The sequence below is a fragment of the Rhincodon typus genome, chromosome 14 (genome assembly GCF_021869965.1).
Source record: "Rhincodon typus isolate 14 chromosome 14, sRhiTyp1.1, whole genome shotgun sequence".
NCBI lineage: Eukaryota > Metazoa > Chordata > Chondrichthyes > Orectolobiformes > Rhincodontidae > Rhincodon > Rhincodon typus.
The window spans coordinates 36,844,322-36,865,966 of NC_063345.1; the positions used below are offsets into that span (position 1 = coordinate 36,844,322).

Consider the following 21,645-nt stretch of genomic DNA (forward strand, 5'->3'; position numbering starts at 1 on the left):
AACTCACCCAGAATCGTTGCACCTGATGAAATAAAATAAAAACGAGGTACACCATCCTTCGAAATTAAGTGAAAGAATATGCAAGGAGAGAATATCCTGAACTAGCAACTTGTTCAGAATATGTCCTGTTTGTGCAGATCAACCTTAGCAGTCACCTAATTACTGAGCAAACCCTGCCAAACTCCCTAGATGATGAACATGGTCATCTTTGCCTTGAAGAAAGTACAACATCCCAAGGAGGCCTGGCCTGATCAGGACTGAAAGCAAAAACAAAGTTGCTGGAAAAGCTCAGCAGGTCTGGCAGCATCTGTGATGGAAAAAACAGAGGTAACGTTTCGGGACCGGTGACCTTTCCTCAGAACTGATGGTGGCTGGGAAAACGTCAGTTTATATGCAGAAAATAGGGAGGTGGGTGGGGTAGGGAGTAAATGATAGGATAGAGCCCAAAGAGAGAGAAAGACAGATGGGCAGACAAAGGAGTTGATAATGATCAGCCTGGGAGGGTGAATAGTTGTTAATGGGGACTGTTAGTGACTAACAACAGCGGGTGTGTAATGGCAGGCTATGTGGTAACAAGGCCTGGTGTGTGGGGTAGGGGGCTGGGACATGGGAGAGCTTAGGCCCTAAAATTATTGAACTCAATATTGAGTCCGGAGGGCTGAAGGGTCCCCAAGCAGAAAATGAGGTGTTGTTCCTCCAGCTTGCGTTGGGCTTTGCTGGAACAGTGCAGCAAGCCAGAGACAGAGATGTTGGCCAGGGAGCAGGCTGGTGCGTTAAAGTGGCAGGCAGCAAGTAGTTCAGGGTCTTTTTTGCAAGCAGAGCGTAAATGTTCTGCGAAGCGGTCGCCAAGTCTACGCTTTGTTTCCCCAATGTAGAGGAGACCACATTGTGAGCAGCGAATGCAGTAGACTAGATTCTGGGAAGTGCAGGTGAAGTGTTGCTTCACCTGGAATGTATGTTTGGGCCCTTGGATACTGGGGAGGGAGGAGGTAAATGGGCAGGTGTTGCACCTTCGCCGGTTACAGGGGAAGGTGCCATAGGGCTGTGGGGGGTATTGGGGGTGAAAGAAGTGTGGACCAGGTGTCCTGGAGGGAACGGTCCCTGCGGAAGGGAGGGGAGGGGAATATGTGTCTGGTGGTGGCATCTTGCTGGAGGTGGTGGAAATGGCATCTGATGATCTTCTGGATGTGGATGCTGGTGGGATGGTAGGTGAGGATAAGGGGAACCCTATTGCTGTTATGGGAGGGAAGAGAAGGGGTGAGGGTGGAAGCATGGGAGATGGGTCGGACCTGGTTGAGGGCTCTGTCGACAACGGAGCTGGGGAATCCTCGGTTGAGGAAGAAGGTGGACATTGCGGAGGCTCCCTTGTCGAATTTGGCCTCATCTGAACATTTGCAACGGAGGTGGAGGAACTGAGAGAATGGGTTGGAGTCTTTACAGGAAGTGGGATGTGAGGATGTATAGTCTAGGTAGCTGTGGGAGTCAGTGGGTTTGTAATGGATATTAATGGCCAGTCTATCCCCAGAAAAGGAAACAGAAATGTCGAGGAAGGAAAGGGAGGAGTCAGAGATAGACCAGGTGAAAGTGAGGGCAGGGTGGATTTTGGAGGCGAAATTGATGAAGTTTTCCAATTCCGGATGAGAGAGGGAAGCAGCACCGATGATATCATCGATGTATCGGAGAAAGAGTTGTGGTTGGGGGCCGGACTAGGACTGGAACAAGGAATATTCCACGCACCCCATGAAGAGACAGGCATAACTAGGGCCCATGCAGGTACCTATGGAAACCCCTCTTACCTGAAGAAAATGAGAGGAGTTAAAAAAGAAGTTATTGAGGGTGAGGACAAGCTTGGCTAAGTGGAGGAGGGTGGTGGTGGGTGGGGATGGTTCAGGTCTTTGCTCCTGGAAGAAGTGGAGAGCCCTAAGACCCTCCTGGTGGGGAATGGACGTATAAAGGGATTGCATGTCCGTGGTAAAGAGAAGGGGGCTGGAACCGGCAAACTGGAAGTTTTGGAACCGGCGTTAGGCATCAGAGGAATCATGGATGTACGTGGGCAGGGATTCAACCAGGGAAGAGCAGACTGAGCCAATGTAGGAAGAGATGAGTTCTGTGGGGAAGGAGCAGGCTGAAACAATGGGTCTGCCGGGACAGTCCTGTTTGTGGATTTTTGGGAGGAGGTAGAAATGAGCTGTGCAGGGTTGGGAGACTATCAGGTTGGAAGCGGAGGCGGGGAGACCACCAGATGAAATGAGATCAGTAACCATAGTGGATACAGTGGCCTGATGTGCCATGGTGCGGTCATGGTCCAGGGGAAGTTGGAGGAGGTATCTGAGAGTTGGCGCTCAGCCTCTGCATGGTAGAGGTCAGTACGCCAGACTACAACAGCACCACCCTTATCGGCAGGCTTGATAACAAAGTCAGGGTTAGATCTGGGTGCATGGAATGCAGTCAGTTCAGAGGGAGATAGGTTGGATTTGGTGAGAGGGGCAGCGAAATTGAGGCGACTAATGTCACGTCGACAGTTCTCAGTGAACAGATCGAGTGCAGGTAAAAGGCCGGAGGGAGGGGTCCAGGTGGAAGGAGAGCGTTAGAACTGGGCAAAGGGGTCTGTGGGATGGGGAGAGGACTCTTGTCCAAAGAAAGGGGCATGGAGGTGAAGACGGCAGAAGAAGAGTTCGACGCCGTGTCATGCCCAAAATTTCTTAAGGTGGGGACGCAGAGGAATAAAGCTGAGGCCTTTGCTGAGTATGGAGCAGTCAGCATTGGAGAGCTGAAGGTTAGGAGGGATAGTGAATACCCGACAGAAGGTGGGGTTGGGAGTGGGGGTGGAGTCAGAGGGAAGGGGAGGAGGGGAGGGTTCCAGAAGGCCGTGGGTATCTTCGAGTTGTTGCATCTTGTGCCTGAAAGGAAAAGAAAAAGTTTCTTGTTAGCATGACGAATGAGCCGGATGATGAAGTGGAACTGTGGAGTGGTACAGCCCTGAGCCAGTTTGTTGCAATGCTGTTGGAGAGAGAGGCTGAGAGTGTGGATCTCAGGATGCAGCGAGAGCAGCTGTCTGTGGAACGATGATCAGGACCGACTCTCTTACCTGTAGGAGCAGAAGACCCACACCACTGACACCTGGGACTGTGCCCAGGAACGAAAATCCTGCCACTGCGACCCATCCCTGAGGAGACCAGACTGGCTCAGGCCCGACCAATAACCTCGGAGCCTCCTGTCCAGGGGGAGGCCCAGCCTGCCCGGACCTGACTCACTCAGGTGCAGGACCAGAAGACTCGGAGCACTGACTCCCGGGACCGTCCAAATTCAGGAAACCCACAAGGAAACGGGGAAAACGGGCTGGCCTGAAGGTGAGGTTGAAACAATGCTGTCACAAGAACCCCCTCCCCAGCAAACTCCAAGTAAATATCCAGGCTATGAAAAACAAAATGGATGACTTATATCTAGACTTGCCTTCCAGAGGGAACTGAGAGACTGTTTGGAGACCTGGCTCACCCCTGTCATTCTCAACTGTGCCCTACAAGCTGATGGGATCTCCATATGTTGCATGGACTGCATGGTGTCCTTGGGAAGGCGAAGGGCTGTGAGGCATGCTTTCTGATCAACTCCTCCTAGTGCTCAGACGTAGTCACCCTGGCAAGCTACCGCTCCCCGGACCTAGAATACATTACAGTAAGATGTCGTCCCTACTATCTGCCCCGTGAGTTCACTTGCGCCATCCTGATAGCAGTCTACATTCCACCCCATGCGGATGTGAAGAATGCCCTAGATAAAATGAATGTCACAAACATTCCCTGAGGCCCTATTCATCATGGCCGGTGACTTCAACCAAGCCAACCTCAAGAGGGTGCTGCTAAATTTCCAACAACACATCTTCAGCCCCACCAGAGAACCACACATTTTGGAACACTGTTGCACAACCATCAAAGACGCCTACTGCTCCATCCCGCGCCCACACTTTGAAAAATCAGATGACAGCGCTGTGTTCCTCCTCTCAGCTTACATGCAGAAGCTGAAATGGGAGGAGCCTTCACAAAAAGCTGTACAATGCTGGTCCAAGGCAATGGAAGACCGTCTCCAGGACTGCTTGAAATTGATGGACTATACCGTATTCAAGTGTTCAGCGGAAAACCTAGACAAGTATGCCACCACCGTCACAGACTTCATTAGCAAATATGTGGAGAACTGTGTACCAAAGAAGTCAATCCAAGTGTTTCCCAACTGGATGAACGAGAAACTCCACTCCCTGCTGGAGACCAGATGTGCAGCATTCAAGTCGGACAACCCAGACCTGTACAAGAGATCCAGATATGACCTCCGCAAAGCCATCACAGAGGCTAAGAGGCAGTACCTGACCAAGTTAGAGGCCCAAAAGCAACCAAACAGACTCCCGCCACCTGTGGCAAGGCCTAAACAACGTTATGGGATACAAAAGGAAGCAGAGCAAGATAGCGGACAAAGACACATCCCTTCTTGATGCGCTCAGTGCTTTCTATGCTTGGCTGCCCCGACAGCCCCACTGTCACTGCTATACACGTCAGATCGATCTTCCTGGGAGTCAACCCAAGGAAAGCGATGGGCCTGGACAGTGTCCCCGGCTGAGCACTCAGATCCTGTGAAGACCAGCTGGTGGAAGTATTCACCAACATCTTCAACCTCTCTCTCCTACAAGCTGAAGTCCCCACCTGCTTCAAGAAGACCCCCATCATCCCCATACCTATGACAGCACATGCAACGTGCCTTAATGACTATCACCCAGTGGCTCTGACCTCCACAATCGTGAAGTGCTTGGAGAGGCTGGCCGTGGCCCACATCAACTCCAGTCTCCAAGCCTGTCTTGATCCCCTACAGTTTGCCTACTGACATAACAGGTTCACAGTGGATGCCATATCCCTAGCCCTGCAGTCATCCACATCTGGACAACAAGGATACCTACCTCAGACTCTTACTCATCAACTAAAGCTCTGCCTTCAACACCATAATCGCCTCCAGACTGATCTCAAAGTTGTGTCACCTTGGTCTCACCTCTGCCCTCTGCAACTAGATCCTCAACTTTCTGACCCACAGACTGCAATCAGTGAGGATAGGTAACTGCACCTCCTCCATGATAACACTTGACACTGGAGCACCCAAGGATGCATCCTCAGCCCCCTACTGTACTCCCTGTACATTCATGACTGTGTTGCCAAATTCTGAACAAATGCCATCTACAAGTTTGCTGACAACTCCACTGTGGTAGGTTGGATATCTAACAACGACAAACCAGAATACAAAGAGGTGATAGAGGGCTTGGTGATGTGGTACAATGAGAACAACCTCTCTCTCAGCATAGGCAAAGCTAAAGAACTGATCATTGACTTCAGAAAGAAAGGAAGAGAACACATCTACATCAACGGAACTGAGGTTGAGAGGTTGGAGAGCATTACGTTCCTAGGAGTGATGATAACTGACAACCTGTCCTGGACTTCCCATGTAGATGCAACAGTCAAGAAGGCGTAGCAATGCCTCTTCTTCCTCAGGCGGCTCAGGAAATTTGGCACATCTGTAAGGATCCTCACTAACTTTTACAGATGCACCATTGAAAGCATATTGTCTGGGTGCTTAACAGCCTGGAGTGGCAACTGCTTGTCTGAGGACTGTTAAAGACTACAGAAGGTTGTGTGCACAGCCCAGACCATCATTGAATCCAACCTTCCATCCATGGACTCCATTTACACAGCTCGGTGCGTGGAAAAGCTGCCAACATCTTCAAAGACCCATTGCACCCCGGTACTACAGTACCTGACCAAGCTAGAGGCCCAAAAGCAACCAAACAGACTCCCGCCACCTGTGGCAAGGCCTAAACAATGTTACTGCTACAGAAGATACAGAAGCTTGAACACATGCATCAGCAAGTTCAGGAACAGCTTCTTCCTTCTTGTTATTAGAATGATGAATGAATTCTTTAACTTCAAATAATGCTGATCTTGCCAATGTTGATCTTGCCTAGTGCATGTCCTGTGCGACGTAACCTGTATGCCTCTGGCTACGTTTATTTCTTTCACCCAATGGTCTGTATATCCTTGCTTACTATGATCTGCATGTACTGCTCATAAACAAAGCTTTTCACTGTACTTAGGTACAAGTGACAATAAGTAAATCAAATCAAATCAAAGAAGATAGAGCATTACAAAAGGATGCTTCCATCAGCTGGATCCCTCTGTACTATTTGGCAAACTGGTTGTCAATATTCTTGGCTGTCTAAAGTATGCTGTGCAACTTTGTCATCATGGTGTTCGAGCCCTTGTCACCAGTGGATGGAGGAAGAGAAATAAGAAAGGAGGAGTCAACCTAAAAGTCACTTTTAGACAGGGTTGCATGTAATTGATCATTTGACTGTGACACCAACAAACATAACCCCAATCCTCTATCTGCCAAACCTTGCCTTCCCTCTAGTACTGACTATTACAATGTCAATTTAACCACAATAATAAACAGTCCAAACCAGATGTATAAATCCAACCATGCCGTATTCCAAGGTAGTTAACCACCCTTGTGCATTACTTTAGTGCCTGCCTTCCAAGTGCCTTTTCTGGTCTTAGTGTTCTACTTGTGAAATTTGACAGGTTGCTGGAACAGGGAGCACAGAATTGCATCAGACATTGTTAGAGGTTGGAAACTGGGAGTCCAATCACATCGATAATAGGGAGCAGAAAGGGCCACTATTGGCAGGGCAGGCTGCACACCCTTTATTCTGTACCCTTCATTTTTATTGTCTTTCACTCCTCTGAATGTCAAACTTAATCACTGCACGTTTCTATGCATTAAATTTCATTTGCTATTTGTCCGCCCATTCCACCAATCTGACTGACCTTTTGAATTTCTACACCAACTTGCTCACAGTTCACAAAACTTGCAAGTTTTACAAAGTCCACAATATTTAAATTGTCTCCTCACCAAGGTCTATGTCATTAATATATATCACGAAGAGCAGGAGTCTGAACAGACTATGAACATCCCTTAAGTTGGAAGAACGCACATTAAGCAGTACTCCTTATTGTCCATCTCTCAAACAATTTGTATCCATGTTACTACTGTCACTTTCAAGCCGTGAGCTTCAATGTTGCTCATAAATGTGGTGAAATCCATTTTCTGACTTTGATTACACTTATTAGAAACCAAAATGGCTTTGCCAGTTGCTGTGACTTCTCTGAGTTTGGAAGCTGGATCCTGGAATGATTGGCAAACAATTACTAAGGCTAGTTAATAGTATTAGCAGGATATTTGAAGTTGGAATGAAAAGTAAGGGCTAAGGAACCTGGTATAATTGAGGTAATAGCATAATAATCTGGGATTGGAAGAAGAGTTTAACCCGTGTGGAACACAGCTAGAATTCAAATGCAGATAAAGCAGATTGAGATAGAAATGGAGAGGTATATGCTTGGAATTGAATTTCAAAGAGAAACAAAAATCAGGGAGCATGAACTAGAAAAGGAAAAGCTTAGAATACGGGCAGCAAAACAATGCAATAATTTGAATGAGAAGGGAATTTTTTCATTTTTTTATTTAATTTTGGGACGTGAGCGTTGCTAACTGGCAAGCATTTATTACCCATCCCTAGTTGCCCTTGAGAAAGTGGTGGTGAACTGCCTTCTTGAACCGCTGCAGTCCATGTGCTGTGGGTTGACCCACAATGCCATTAGGGAGGGAATCCCAGGATTTTGGCCCAGCGTCAGTGAAGGAATAATGATATATTTCCAAGTCACGTTAGTGAGTGGCTTGGAGAGGAACTTGAAGATGGTGTTCTCATATATCTGCTGCCCTTGTCCTTCTAGATGTAAGTGGTCGTGGGCTTGGAAGGTACTGTCTGAGGTTCTTTGGTGAATTCAGAAGTTGGATTTGAGCAAAAATGTTTTATTTTTGTCCCTAAATTCAATGAAGATGGGGCAAAGGTGGCTTAAGAAAGACCCTCACCAATGTTTACCGATGTACCATAGAAAGCATTCTATTTGGGTGCTTAACAGCTTGGTATGGAACTGCCCTTCCCAGGACTGTAAAAAAAACTAGAGAAAGTTGTGTGCGCAGCCCAGACCATCACTGAAGCCAACCTTCCATCTATGGATCCCATTTACTCTTCTCATTGCCACAGCAAGGCTGCCAACATCATCAAAGACCCCTCCCACCCTGGTAATACTCTCTTCCAACCTCTTCCTTCAGACAGAAGATACAGAAGCTAACAAGTTCAGGAACAGCTTCTTTCCTGCCTTTATTAGACTGCTGAATGACCTCTCTAACTTCAAATAATGTTGATCTTGCTAATGTTGATCTTGCTTTGTGCACCTCCTGAGCAGTTGTAACCTTGTATGCCTCGCTCTGTCTTGTTTGCTATGACCTGCCTGCACTACTTGCAAAACAAAGCTTGTCACTGTACTTAGGTACATGTGACTGCAATAAATCAAATCAAATCGAATCAGTGATATTTTCTCTTGCTTGAGAAAGTTGCTAAAAGGACCAAGTGGCCAAAGGACTCCAGGATTCTTGTGCTGCAAAGTATACTGACCAGTAAAACAATGAGTGTTTTCTTCTTTTTCCGAAGATTAGTCCTCAGGTTATGAAACAGTTAAAACTGCAGTTCTTGACTTGTTCCTGAAGCTTAATGTTTAGGACAGTAAAGGAGAAACCTAGTTGGACATTTATTCAATTAGCTTCGGGAAAAGTAACTACTGTGGGATTAATGGTTTTGTTCATTGAAATTAAAGCAAGTTTTTAAAATTGTGAGGGAAATTGAGATTATGGAAAAATTCAGGAATAGCATTCCAGTAACAATTTAATCCTATTTGGATGAGTATGAGATACCTAAAATCTGTGGGCAAGAGTTGTTGCAGATGCTTATGTTTTGTTGAGCCATCTAAGTGTTTATAAGTAGTCATATGGTTACCAACATAATAACTGGAGGAATAGACAAGAATATGGCTCCCAGGAGAAGGCAGTAGAGTTTTCAGTTTATTAAAAGGATAATACAGAGAATAAAAGTGATGATCGGAAATCAGCATGTTTTCATTGCCATAAAACAAGGCATGTTAAAGCAAACATTAGAAACAGAATAGTAAACTGCTACAAGTAATAGGAACACTTAGTGTAGTGATTAAGTGAGGTCAGCCAGCTGGACCTCATAGAATATGAGTTCCTTGATAGGGGCTGTTTATCTGGTCCTATCAGGGAGCCCTGGCTGACAGATGTAAACAGAAATGTCAGAGATTCTGGAACTCTGAGAACTGACTCTGAAGAGGCAGTTCAAGAGTCAATGTCTCTTCGTGTGTAATTAAAAGGTGACTTGGTAATGGGATAACGGACTCTCTGGAGTTATTTTACTAAGAGTCTTCAAAAAAGGTAGTACCAATAAATTAAGTGGATGTTAAACCAGTTAAACTGGTGCAGCTGACAGGATAAGTCACATCAGAAAGTGAAACTTGGAAGAAACACATTGCATCGAATATTTTTATAGTAGGAATAGATAAGGGGGCCAACAATTATAAGGGATTTGCATTTGAAGACCAAGAAAGCCTAAAATCATTGTAACCCTGAGAGATACTCATTTGTGAATTGTGTGGGAGGCTAAAAGTGTTCAAAAGTAATGTTACGAAGGAGAGGTCGACCCCGCTCTGAAAACTAAAGCCAAAACATCCAGAGAAGCTCGCCTTGCCTCGTAATCTGCTAAAGGAAGTCTGAAAAGTATTATAACCTGCCTCTCAACAGACCCCACCCCCAATCTGTTATAAAGTAGTGATTAAATGAAAGAAATCCCTGATACTCACTATATAATCAACAAGTAACAATTGATTTATCCAACAGTAAACAAATTAACAGAACTACTAACAAACCAAACAATTCTCCCTTAACTACTAGCTATTCTTGAATAAACAAAATTCTAATGGTATGCTGTTCCAATAAATACAAGCCCCACTTATATAAACCAAAGTAAAAAGAGAAATAAATTAAAACTTAGTCTCTCGAAATTACAGCCAGGATGAGTCTGCCGGAATGCTCCGTGACCTTTCCACTGATCCATAGTCAGGAATGCATTTCTCCTTCAAATTATTGTGTCAGGAATATTAGCTAAGATTGCCATTGTAGCTTTAGTTTAGATGATGGTTTTCTGAGAGCTTGGAGAGTCAGTGATTCTTTCTTTTATAGCTGAGAGCTGTTCTCTTGGCAGATGACAGTTGACTCTCACCCCGATTTTCGAATACCCACTTCTTTTGTACCCTTGATGACCTATTAATTTTTTACAATAGGTTTGGTCCTAGGTTGTCAAAACCATTAGCTTTAAATTTAATTGGGTTTTGGTATCTGGGGCCTGGTTGAAATTAATGGGCTAAATTCAAAAACCTGTTGTCTTGGTAAAAATGCTGCTTTGCCTGCTAATAGTGTAGCCTTTTGATACAATGTTTCAATTTCAAGGACTCTGTGCGTCTGCTGCTGCCTGCCGACATTATTTTTATCTCCAAGCCTAAAAAAAGCATCATCTTTTAAAGGGACCACACACTCTTTCCCCTTTACAAACATTAAAATAGTCTACCCAGCTTCGCAATAGTAAAGTCAAAACTAAGTATGGTGAAGCCATGGATGTTGCTCAGAAAAAATTAAATAAGGTATGTTTGAAATGTAATCAGGAGAAAGTGAAATATATTAAAGTGTGCAGAGATCAAATACAGGAATGCAGCACACTTGTATTGAAACACAGAATGCATCTTAATATCCTCAAAAAATGCAATAAGAGATTTTAATTCTGAAAGGACAAATGGCTGGCACATAAAAAAGCTATTTTAACCTTGTTGTCAATATCCTGATTGAGTTTGGAAAATTATCTTAAAGGCAGCATTATATAGATATATATATACAGCTGATGAAAAGAGTGACGCCTGGATTGTCAACTTACCTGAAATTTTCTTCACACCGTTAAAGAAGGACATAACAAAAACATTGTCACTAAGTTATATAAATATCATGATTCTTAAATCCTGCAAATTCTACTTGTTATGTATTCTTACTTCTGTTTGTTTCAATTACATTTTTAAATTTTTATAAATCTGCTCTATGTGAATGAAAGGCACAGGCTCAAATTCATTTATGGGATGTGGGCATTGTTCACAGGGTCAGCGTTTATTGTCAGTCCCTAATTGCTTCCTGAGATGAATGGTGGATAAGGGCCTTTTGTGACTGAAGTTAGGAGACAAAAATTGTTGTGAATGTAGAGTCATATGTAGCTCAGACCAGGTAAGAAAGGCAGATATTCTCTCTAAAGAACATTAGTGATTCAGGCTTGGTTTTACAACAATCAACAACAGTTACATGATCACAATTAGGCTAGTTTTTATTTAATCCACATTTTTATTGAATTCAAGTTTCACCATCTGCTATGCTGGGATTCAAACCTATGACTCTAGGCCATTATCCTGGATCTCCGGATTATCAGTTAAATGGTAGTGATGACATAATGATACTTTCTTTCCTCCAAGAGAAAAGGTGTGATGAAATTTACTTTCAGCATTGTATAAGAATGTAAAATTCACAGAATACTGAGTTCCAAAATCGTTAGATCCAACATTCAATTCTGCCCACAATCATGGAGGGGCTTATTGCAGTGGCTTTAATAGGTCACTTGCCTTACTTCAAAGACAGTTCCGGGCTCTCAGTTTGGACAGAAATAGGGGAATGCTGTGTGTTTGGAGTGCTGAGTTTTAGCAGTCCTGCTGGCAAGAAGTCAAGAGTATTTAACTGATTCTGTGTAGTCAGGATTCTGAAGAAGTCCTGGAAAGTAGAGAAACTGGGGATGTCACTGTATCTGTGTTGGTGGAGGACTCTGGGAGGAGCTCGGAAAAAAAACCTACAGCATTAATACGTGAAAGAGTGGACTTTGAAAAGCCTATAAGCAGCAATTGCTTCATACAACTAAGCAAGCATAGGAGATCCACCACCAGTAAATAAAATGAAATGGTTAACAGGATCTTCCCTCAAATGCCTAGCTCTTGAAAATAATATGCACATAAAGAAAATGTAATAGCATCAGAATTTAAGTGACCATTTTATGATATTTAATGCTTAAAGAATGAGATTAACACAGCTTTTTCAAAACTACCAGTGAAAATGTCAGTACAATACATTGGAACTTTATTGACATTGTACAGTATGATAATGTTCAAGGCTGAAGAGTGACTTGTGAACTTAAAGACTGACTCCATCTGGGGTTTATTAGCAATTTGGAGACATTTGTTAGGAAAGGAAATAATAATTGAAAAGCCACACAGATTAACATGACCCACATCTGTGTATTTGCATTATTAACCCTAATGAACAGATGCCGTATTATCTGTAAAAAGGGCATAACTTGTTATAAATAATCCAGCATATCAGAAGACTTTACATATTTCTAACTATTGAAATTGTACGTGCAACAGACCCTGTAAGGTAGTTGACATAAATGTGAATCAGGTGAATTAAATTTATTAATTGTGAATTTGTCAATGCTTTTTTCTGATAAGACTCATTGTCATTCATCAATAAATGCTGGCCATTGAATAAATGCTGGTCAGCCAAGGACGCCCACGTCCCACAAGTGAATTTTAAAAACTCACTATGGTGTCCCAATTGGCCTAATTTACCAGATCAAAAGTCCTGAATGAGAACCGGAGTAAATGGTGAATATCTGTCTGAAAATATGAGCAGTGACTAATGCACTTTATGGTTTTCTATACTTCAGTTTGTGTAACATTTATACCGCAGGGAATTAGGTTCTTGTTGAAACAAATAGCTTGACATTTATTAACAATGCTATTTACCGGCTATAATATCAGATACTTACCCACAGTTTGATTCTGTGCTAACTGCTGTTACTGTACATTACACACATGGGTGTTTACAGAACACACAACACTGACTCCATCTGAGACAATGTTGCTATTGCCCCAGAGGACCAGAGACTGCTCTCTCATTACAGAGAAATGACTGATGATGAGTATAACCTGAGAGTCACCACGTCTCACGTGAAGGGCGGGGTTGAGAATAGGACCTTCATGATGAATTCAGCCAGTACAGGAATTGTACCTGTGCTGTTATTGTTCACTCCACATTGCAAACCCAACCATCCAGCCTACTGAGCTAGCTGATCTCCTTATTGACTCCAAGACACAAAGAATGATTGCAGGTGAGGCCCATAACCTTTGTACTGGAACATCACATGTCATAATCTCACATAATTATACAATGCATGTCATGATACAAGATCCCATTTCATGGCAGCCAATGTTCCCTGCCCACTCCATAGGACTTCATACCTTCAATGCCAACTATCCTTTTCTAGCCACCTTACAACTCCTCATGTGCACCATGACCAAATGTTCCCTCTACATTTCCCCTCCTCCCCATGATCCTTCAAAACCTCTAAGATAACATCATTGCCAACCCAGTCACCCCCACCCAACAACCTTTACTCTTGCACCTACCATACCAACTCACCCAATGTCTGCTATGAGCAGACCTTAGATCCATACTGAAATTAAATAAATAAAGTTTTAAGTATTTATTACAGACTTCATTTTTGAGAAACTCAATCTCATTCAATTATATAATCTCTTTATAAGAACAAATATGTTTTTATCTGCATAAATCCTTATAAAGACAATTTTGGAATTTATCATCCCACCTCAAAGATCCCATAACCAGTTGGAGCTGTCAATCTTTAGCCTTCCATGGGATGTAAGTGTTGCTGGTAGGCCATCATTTTATGCCTATCCTTAATTGCACTTTTCAAATTTCTGATGAGTTTGACAACTATGAGTTTATGCACTTATTTACGTGTCCCTTTTAACAATCTAAAAGGTACTTTATCTCTCACTTGACCTTGCCAAAGGGTGCTTGACCTTCCACAAAGACGTCCTGGAATGACAATAACAAAAAATGATCATGGCCGATCTTGACCTTTGTCTACACTTTCCTGCCAGCTCCTCAAATCCCTTGGTAGTTGAGACACGAAACATTTATCTCTTCCAACCTTCAATGCATTCAATGATAGCTATATTAAAGGTTATCCCATCTCTTCAAAGGACTCTATGAAGTTCAGACCCGCTCCTACCAGATCTAATCTATGCATCTTGTGCTTTGTGCACCTTGATCACAAAAATCAGAAATGGGTGGAAGCACTGATATGCCTCTATGAAATGTGCATCTGTGAAAAGTGACCCTGCTCCATTCCTGTTCCAATAAAAATGGTAGGTATCATGTTTGGAGGCATGTATTCCAATTTTCAGCCTCCTCTGCCATTTACGCAATAACAGGGAGGCCCGCTTTGTTATGAAAATAGTATTCATGGCTATTATACTTATATTTTAATGAAGGCCACAGATAATGATTTTTATTTCCAGTAAAATAAATCTTGTAACAAATTCAAAGAGTGGCATGTTATAATCGCCAGCAGCAGTTTCTAGTCAGAATGATAAGCCATTTAACATGCCTCTGACCACTGTTTTTACGGTGAGTGTTAATCTACTTTATTTTCATGAAAAGTTACAATAAAATAAATCTGCAGATTTGTATGCAGTACTGTTATTCTTCACGTCCAGTGCTGAGCCATCCAAAAGATCTGTGGCAAATGTAGTATCAATTGCAACATTGGATGGTCAGATAGAAAAAAAAGATTTGCATCACAACCACTGACTGTACCAAAGTATTTTAGACCATCAAAATTACATTTCAACTGTAATCAATATTATAAAGTATCAAATGCAGCTGATGCTTGCAAGCAATAAGTAACCACAAACAACAATGTAATAATAACCTGATAAACTGTTGTGCTGTTGTTTGGGGGATGTATATTAGCCAGGATGTGCTATTTCTGTTTTGTGTTCTAGTGTTTACTGAAAATTATTGCAGCTTCCTTTTCTTTGTTGTGGCTAAACTTGTAGTCAAGCCTGCGTTTGTGTAATTGGCATATGTTTGAAGTGTCGGTAATACTTTGCTGAACTTTTTATACATGTATTAGGCCTCAAATTTTCCCAAGGTTAACAGGCTTACCAGTTTCTTTGAATGTGTTTATGATGAACCTAATTTAATTGTACATATCTAGCCAAAGGCAAAAATAACAGAACAGTTCACAGATTAGTCCTTTGAGACACTTTTTCCACCCAAAGAGATTATTTATGATGAAGATGTGATGAACCATCTGCTTAGTATGTATTCCTTTATAAACATTGAATATTTAAAGGCAAGTAGACACTGTTATTGTCAGTACTCAGCCAAGTACGGTGATCCATTAAGAGAAGAACTGGTTGTATGTTGTCTCCAATTTTAATTATCAAGTGGATTTTATATAACTTTTATTGTTGTAAAACGGAAATATGCGTGTATTCTAGTATTGGATTATCCTTTACTTGATTGTTCTGTCCTACATATATCATAATTCTACAGTACTAGTAGTTTATATAGATTGCATTGTGCAATTTAAATTAAAATATTATTCTGAAATACCTTGAGACAAATAGCTTCCTGGATGCTAACCAGTGACTGTAGTATTAGTTCTGTGTGTGTTTCATTAGCAGTATTGCTTGAAACTGCTTTGTGAATGAATTATGAAGTGAAGTAGTGAATATTTAATAATTAAGAGTGATCAGTAGTAAAATGCCATATAAGGTTGTGAGAGAATGTGCAGAAAAGTTAGCATTTAATATCTGCGTGGGAATTATCTACCAGCTTAATGTAGGAGGGAATGTTTTTACACCTCTCAAGTAACCATTCTATAAACTCCAAAGAATTTGATGATGTAGCTTGCAGGATGAAATCTTAATTCATGCATTCAGCTTGTTCTCATTTGTTCAACTCAAAGTCATTATATGCATCTTTCCATCTGCAAAGTTGAAATTACATGACAGTGCCAAGTTTTTGGTTTCTGATTGTCAGCCTAATTCACACACAAATAGAAGTAACAGACATAGTTAATCATTTGTTGTTTTGTGCATTCTCACTTGGATAAATGCATTCAAGTTCTATCAGTTACTGGAAATGATTGATTGCTAAGTCATGACCTAAACTGATTTAGAGAATAATACAGAATAACATTCCACGTCTATGAAACTGAAATAGCTCTACTGTGCATGATGATCTTGGACAATTCCACTCTCTCTTTTAGCAAAATTAGCATTAATTTGAAAATGAAGTAGTTTGATGATGTCAGATGATTTGTAGAATTACATTTTACTACCTTCAATCCCACCTTAATACCGAGTTCAGGCGCAAAAGTAGGTCAGCACATTAAGGTTAACAATACCTCATGTAGTCCGAATAGAAAATAGTGAAATATCCACATTGTTTCAGGTAAATAATAGCAGGTTGAGTTGCCCTATTTTACAAAGAAGAGGAATTGTGTTTCTCATAGGGTGTCTGAATGGTAGAGATAAATGAAATAGGATTTTGTAACCCTTTCTTTGAATATTGAAGGTTTGTAAAACTGGCAGGGATGGAATTAACCTCAAAAAATGAAGCAAATATAGAAAAAAATTATTAATATGTTTTTGTTAGATCATTAAAAATTGCAAAAAATTTCAGATTCTTTTACAGTAGATACAGTAAGTTGGTCGGACTAGAACTTTTCATGAGTCCACAAATCGATTTCTGACTGAGGTCAAGAATTTCAATTAGTTCAATGAAACTCACTGTTTTCCCATTTTGCTCCTATTTAGTATTTATAAAATGTAGCTTTAAATGCACATTAATCCATAATGAGTGTGGTATTCTTAAATTTCATTTTCATTATGGTGGGTAAAATGAACAACAGATGGACTTAGATAACGGCCAAATAAGAACATAAGAACTAGGAGCAGGAGTAGGCCATCTGGCCCCTCGAGCCTGCCCTGCCATTTAATAAGATCATGGCTGATCTTTTTGAGACTCAGCTCCACTTACCCACCCACTCACCATAACCCTTAATTCCTTTACTGTTCAAAAATTTATCTAGCCTTGCCTTAAAAACATTCAGCGGGGTAGCTTCAACCGCTTCACTGGGCAGGGAGTTCCAGAAATTCACAAATAGATAACAGTATTTCACTTGTAGAATTTTACTCACTTACTGTGCACATTAATTGTGAAGGATGGAAGGAGGAGTATTACACATATGATAAACCTATAAGAGAACAAGTAGGGGATTAAAGGACATCATCTTCATAAAAGAAAAAGGTAAATTTTATTTATCGGGAAGCAACGTGACAATTGAAGGGAAGTAATTTTCCCATAAAAGAAATTAATGCAAAAATTTAGGCTCTGAAATAGTACACACTACTCTATCCAAGATCTTGTTGTATAAATTATTGATGACATATACCTTATAGATCATGAATTATGTATATCACACTTGCAATTCACTTTCAATTTGGGAGATTCTTTCCACCATGTTAGGCAGATTGGGGCTTTTAAATTGCAAAATCATGCTAAAATAAATCAGCAAGTTTATGGTGGCAATTGGAAAAAGAAATCTTATGGTAAATAAATGTAGAATTTAAAAAATCGCCATTCATTCTGAAGCAGAAATGTATAGCTCAGATTTTGTTGGAGTAATTACAACAAGACTGTCAGCATTCACTTTGTTATGCCTTTGAAACTGACAGCAACGTCTCAGCTCACACAGGCACAGTTAAATGCAGAATTTCAGAAGTAGCTTTCACTCATTCTATGCTTATCTACATAGCAGAATGTCGCTGTCGCCAACACCTCTCAGTCAACATCCACCACCCATCCAGACCAACTGTACTGATTAAATTTTGTACTTTCAGTTTCCTAGTTTTTCTGTAAGAAACCTTAAAAAAGCTAAACTTGTTGAGTGACCTCTGAGTTCCTTTTTTAATGGCATCACTCACCCTGAAAGAGTAATATATATGTTGAGTGTTTGATTTTCCAATGCGGTAAATTCAACTATTTTTCTTTTTTTAAAAAAAGTTTGCTATCTTTATTTTAGCTGCCATTTGAATTCAAACATAATTTATTTATTACATGGAAATTTAAATTAATAGTGAAGTATATTGAATGCTTTTAACTTATTGTAAAAACATAACATTGCAGATGCTGGAAATCCAAACTGAAAATGTTAAAAATACTCAATAAGTCAGGCAGCACCTGTGAAGAGAGAAGCAAAGTTAACACTAATATTGTTTCTCTCACTGTAGGTTCAAAAGATTTCTAGTATTTTCTGGTTTTATTTCTTTTAGTTCCTGGTTTGCTGTGTGCGAACACCTCGATGTAATTGTCTGCTTCCTCTGCTTGCTGACATCCCTGCTGCTACATGCCAAGATGTCCCCTAGACTTGATGTCAGGTTTAAGCAGCAATTGGAAAAAGGACTACATCTTTGTGGGCAACTTAGATCAAGATCTGCTCCAAGTACCCTTGCTTCACAGTTTCCCATAATTCTGGGACAGAACATGAATAATTTGAGACATGACATATGGGAAATATGGCATATTTGGGTGTAATATGTGGCTTTGGATGTGTTCCAAAGTGTTTCACTACTGAGATATTTGTCATGTAATGTGTGGGCCTGTTCTAGTCTAATCATTAGAGATTGATCAGTATGGTTAATAATTCTCCCCCTTATTGGGAAATGTGACAAACAGTGTCATAGAAGATGAACGGGGTGTTTTACATCATTTATTGATTCTTTTGAAACATTTACTCCTTCAAGTCTTAGCTATAATGATTCACACATGCTGTAAGATTTTTTTAACAGAATGGAATTTGTAACGTTGAATTTGACCTTGCTATTCATAATCAGACTCATCTTACACCTTTTTCAGCAATTAAAACTTCATTTCTCTCAATAATACCTTTTCTCTTGCAATGTACATGCTCAATTCTCAAGTTTAAGGTCAACTAATCACTATTTTCTGATTTATCTAACCTTCACTCCTGATTATTTTGACTGTGGTGTTTCATCTTTCGTCCTTAGACATAAATGTAACATTTTGCAAATACTTGTCATTGTGACAAATCCAAGGTAAGTGCAGAAAACAGCATATAAGGCCACCTTCAATCTCACAAAGGGCCTTGACTCTGTAAACCGTGAGGGATTATGGGATATCCTCTTCAAATTTGGCCGTCTGTAGAAATTTATCACCATTTCACAACAACATGCAAGCCATGTTCCCCACCAATGGATCGGACCCAATATAAATGCAAACTGAGGCAAGGAGGGTTGCATCCTCAACGCTTTAGAGAAGCTCTTCTCTGCACTCCACCCATCTCCATGAAACTCCCCTCTGGAGTGGACCTAACCTACAGGATGGGTGGAAAACTGTTCAATCTTTACCACTTCCAGGCTTGAACCAAGACCACCCCAACTTCTATCAGGCGATACCTGCACGTATGCTCATTGAGAGGCCGAGCTACAAACCATTGTCGATATATTCACCGAAGCATTCGGGAGGCTAAACCTCAGACTAAACATCCAGAAAACAAAGCTCTGTAAAGCCCAATCCGACCACAGAACACTGCCGTAGCCATCAAAATCCACGGCTAGCCTCTGGACAATATTGATCATTTCCCATACCTCAGGAGCTTCCTCTCAGTACAAGCAGATGTTGACAAACAAATCCAACATTGACTTCACTGCACCAACGCAGCCTTTAAACACCTGGGGAACAGAGTATTCAAAGACTAAGAGCTCAAGCCCAGCATTAAGCTCTGGATTTACAGAGTAGCTGTGGTCCCCACAATGCTGTATGCATCAGAAGCATAGACTATATATAGCAGGCACTTCAAATCCCTGGAGAGCTATCACCAGCACTGCCTTTGCAAAATCCTGCAATCCACTGACGGGTTAGTCATACCAACATGGGTGTCCACTCCCAGGCCAATATCTCCATTATTGGTCATGCACAACTAGCTGTGATGGATGGATAACATTGTCTGCAATGCCAAACACAAAACTCCCTAAAAAAGTGGTCGATTTCAAGTTCTGCAATAGTAAGCGATCACAGGAAGGGCAGAGGAAGCACTGCAAGGACACCCTGAAAGCCTCCCTAAACAAATGCAACATTCCCATTGACATGTGGGAGTCATTTATCCTAGAATGCATAAACTGGAAAAACATCTGCAGAGATGCCAACCACTTTAAGCATCACTAAGTGGAGGTCAAGGGGCAATAGCACACAAAACCTAGAACATTCCACCCACTTATCAAACACAACCTGCCCCACCTGAGGCAGAGTCAAGTAGCTCCAGGATTGGACTATTCAGCCATGACAGAAACTGACCCCCTTCCCCCACCCCCTGAATGGAAGCAATTCATCCTTGACCCTGCGGGACTGCTAAAGAAAGACTATTTTCTGATTTATCTAATCTTCTCTTCTAATTATATCAGCTGCCTGTTTCACCTTCAACCTTAGACATAGATTTAACATTTGGAAATGTTTGTCATAGTGTCAAACTGTAGCTATTGAACTGTTTACAAGTTTAAATTGTAATTAACTTTAACTTTCTGTGGAGTAATTTTCACTAACTTTACTTTTTCACAGTTCTCTAGTACTGAAGTGGGTAGTTCATATGTTCTATTTGCATCCACTGTTGGCTACGTCGCTTTGTTGGAATTTATCACTTTAGTAATTGCAAAATGCTTATTTAGTTTCATGATCTAGATGAATGCTTGTGCTTCCTGCACATTTAAAGCACTAAGATAAATCTAACACTGAGAAAAGACTTGTATAGTGCTTTGCATAACTTCAGAATGACAATTGGTTTACAGTCATTGAGGTAGACTTGAAGTCTAGTCACTATAAAAATGTAATTTTGTGGATGGAGTGGAAGATGGGGAATTGGAGCTCAGGTAGGAATGAAGAATTGGAACTCAGGGATGGAGGGAAATGAATATCAGTTGAATGGGTTTGGGAAATGGATCCTGAAGGTAAAGAGGTCTTGGTTTTCCTTCTTTGCCTGTTCAAGGTTGCTTCTCAATATCTAGCATAAAAACTATAACCAAAGATAAAGAACTCAACTTCTCCAAGGTAAATGCAGTAGCATCTACATACATTATGAGGTCAGAATGTCACATTCAAATCTCAATCATATTTACTTCTGACTTCGTAATAAAATGAGCAAATGAGCAATTCTGATGTACCTTAAAATATTGAAGAGATTTGATTGCCCTGTCTAACCATTGTTTCTTTGAGCTAGTCCATGTGAAAAATAAAAATTACTACTTCAGATTCCTGACATGCCTTACTATTGCACTTGTGGACCGACAGATAAATAAAAAGATTAAGCATCAAACAGGCCAGATTTCCAAATAGTATCAAAAATCAGTAATTGAATTCCAATCAATGACCCAAACACTGCTGACGTGGCTTTAAGGGAATGAAAAGCTCACTTGCTAAACTGCAATATGAGGATCATGTGAAGATTTCTACAATTACCCTGTTGTGGCTGTTACAGTAAGAATTGCCTGAATTGTGACTCCATCAAAACCATTCAAGCTCTAAGATTTTGGAGTAGATTTGTAGCTTGGGTTGTGGGTGTTGAGGTTGGTTGGCTCACCGAGCTGGTTTGTTGTTCCGCAGATGGATTGCCTCACTTCCAAGTTTCCTCCATAGTGGAATGTATATGGGGTCGAGTTCAATGTGTTTATTAATAGCATG

At 41.2% G+C, this 21,645-nt stretch overlaps 1 protein-coding gene and 1 long non-coding RNA gene across 2 annotated transcripts in view; both read left to right on the forward strand.

Annotated features, from left to right (window-relative positions):
* The window catches only part of dlg3 (discs, large homolog 3 (Drosophila)), a 474,567-nt gene that overhangs the window by 21,709 nt on the left and 431,213 nt on the right, over positions 1–21,645 (forward strand). The window lies entirely within an intron of this gene.
* Positions 17,004–18,837, forward strand: LOC125484786. The gene is made up of 2 exons (XR_007263602.1): positions 17,004–17,202; positions 18,228–18,837. It is a non-coding gene; the product is annotated as an uncharacterized LOC125484786 (long non-coding RNA).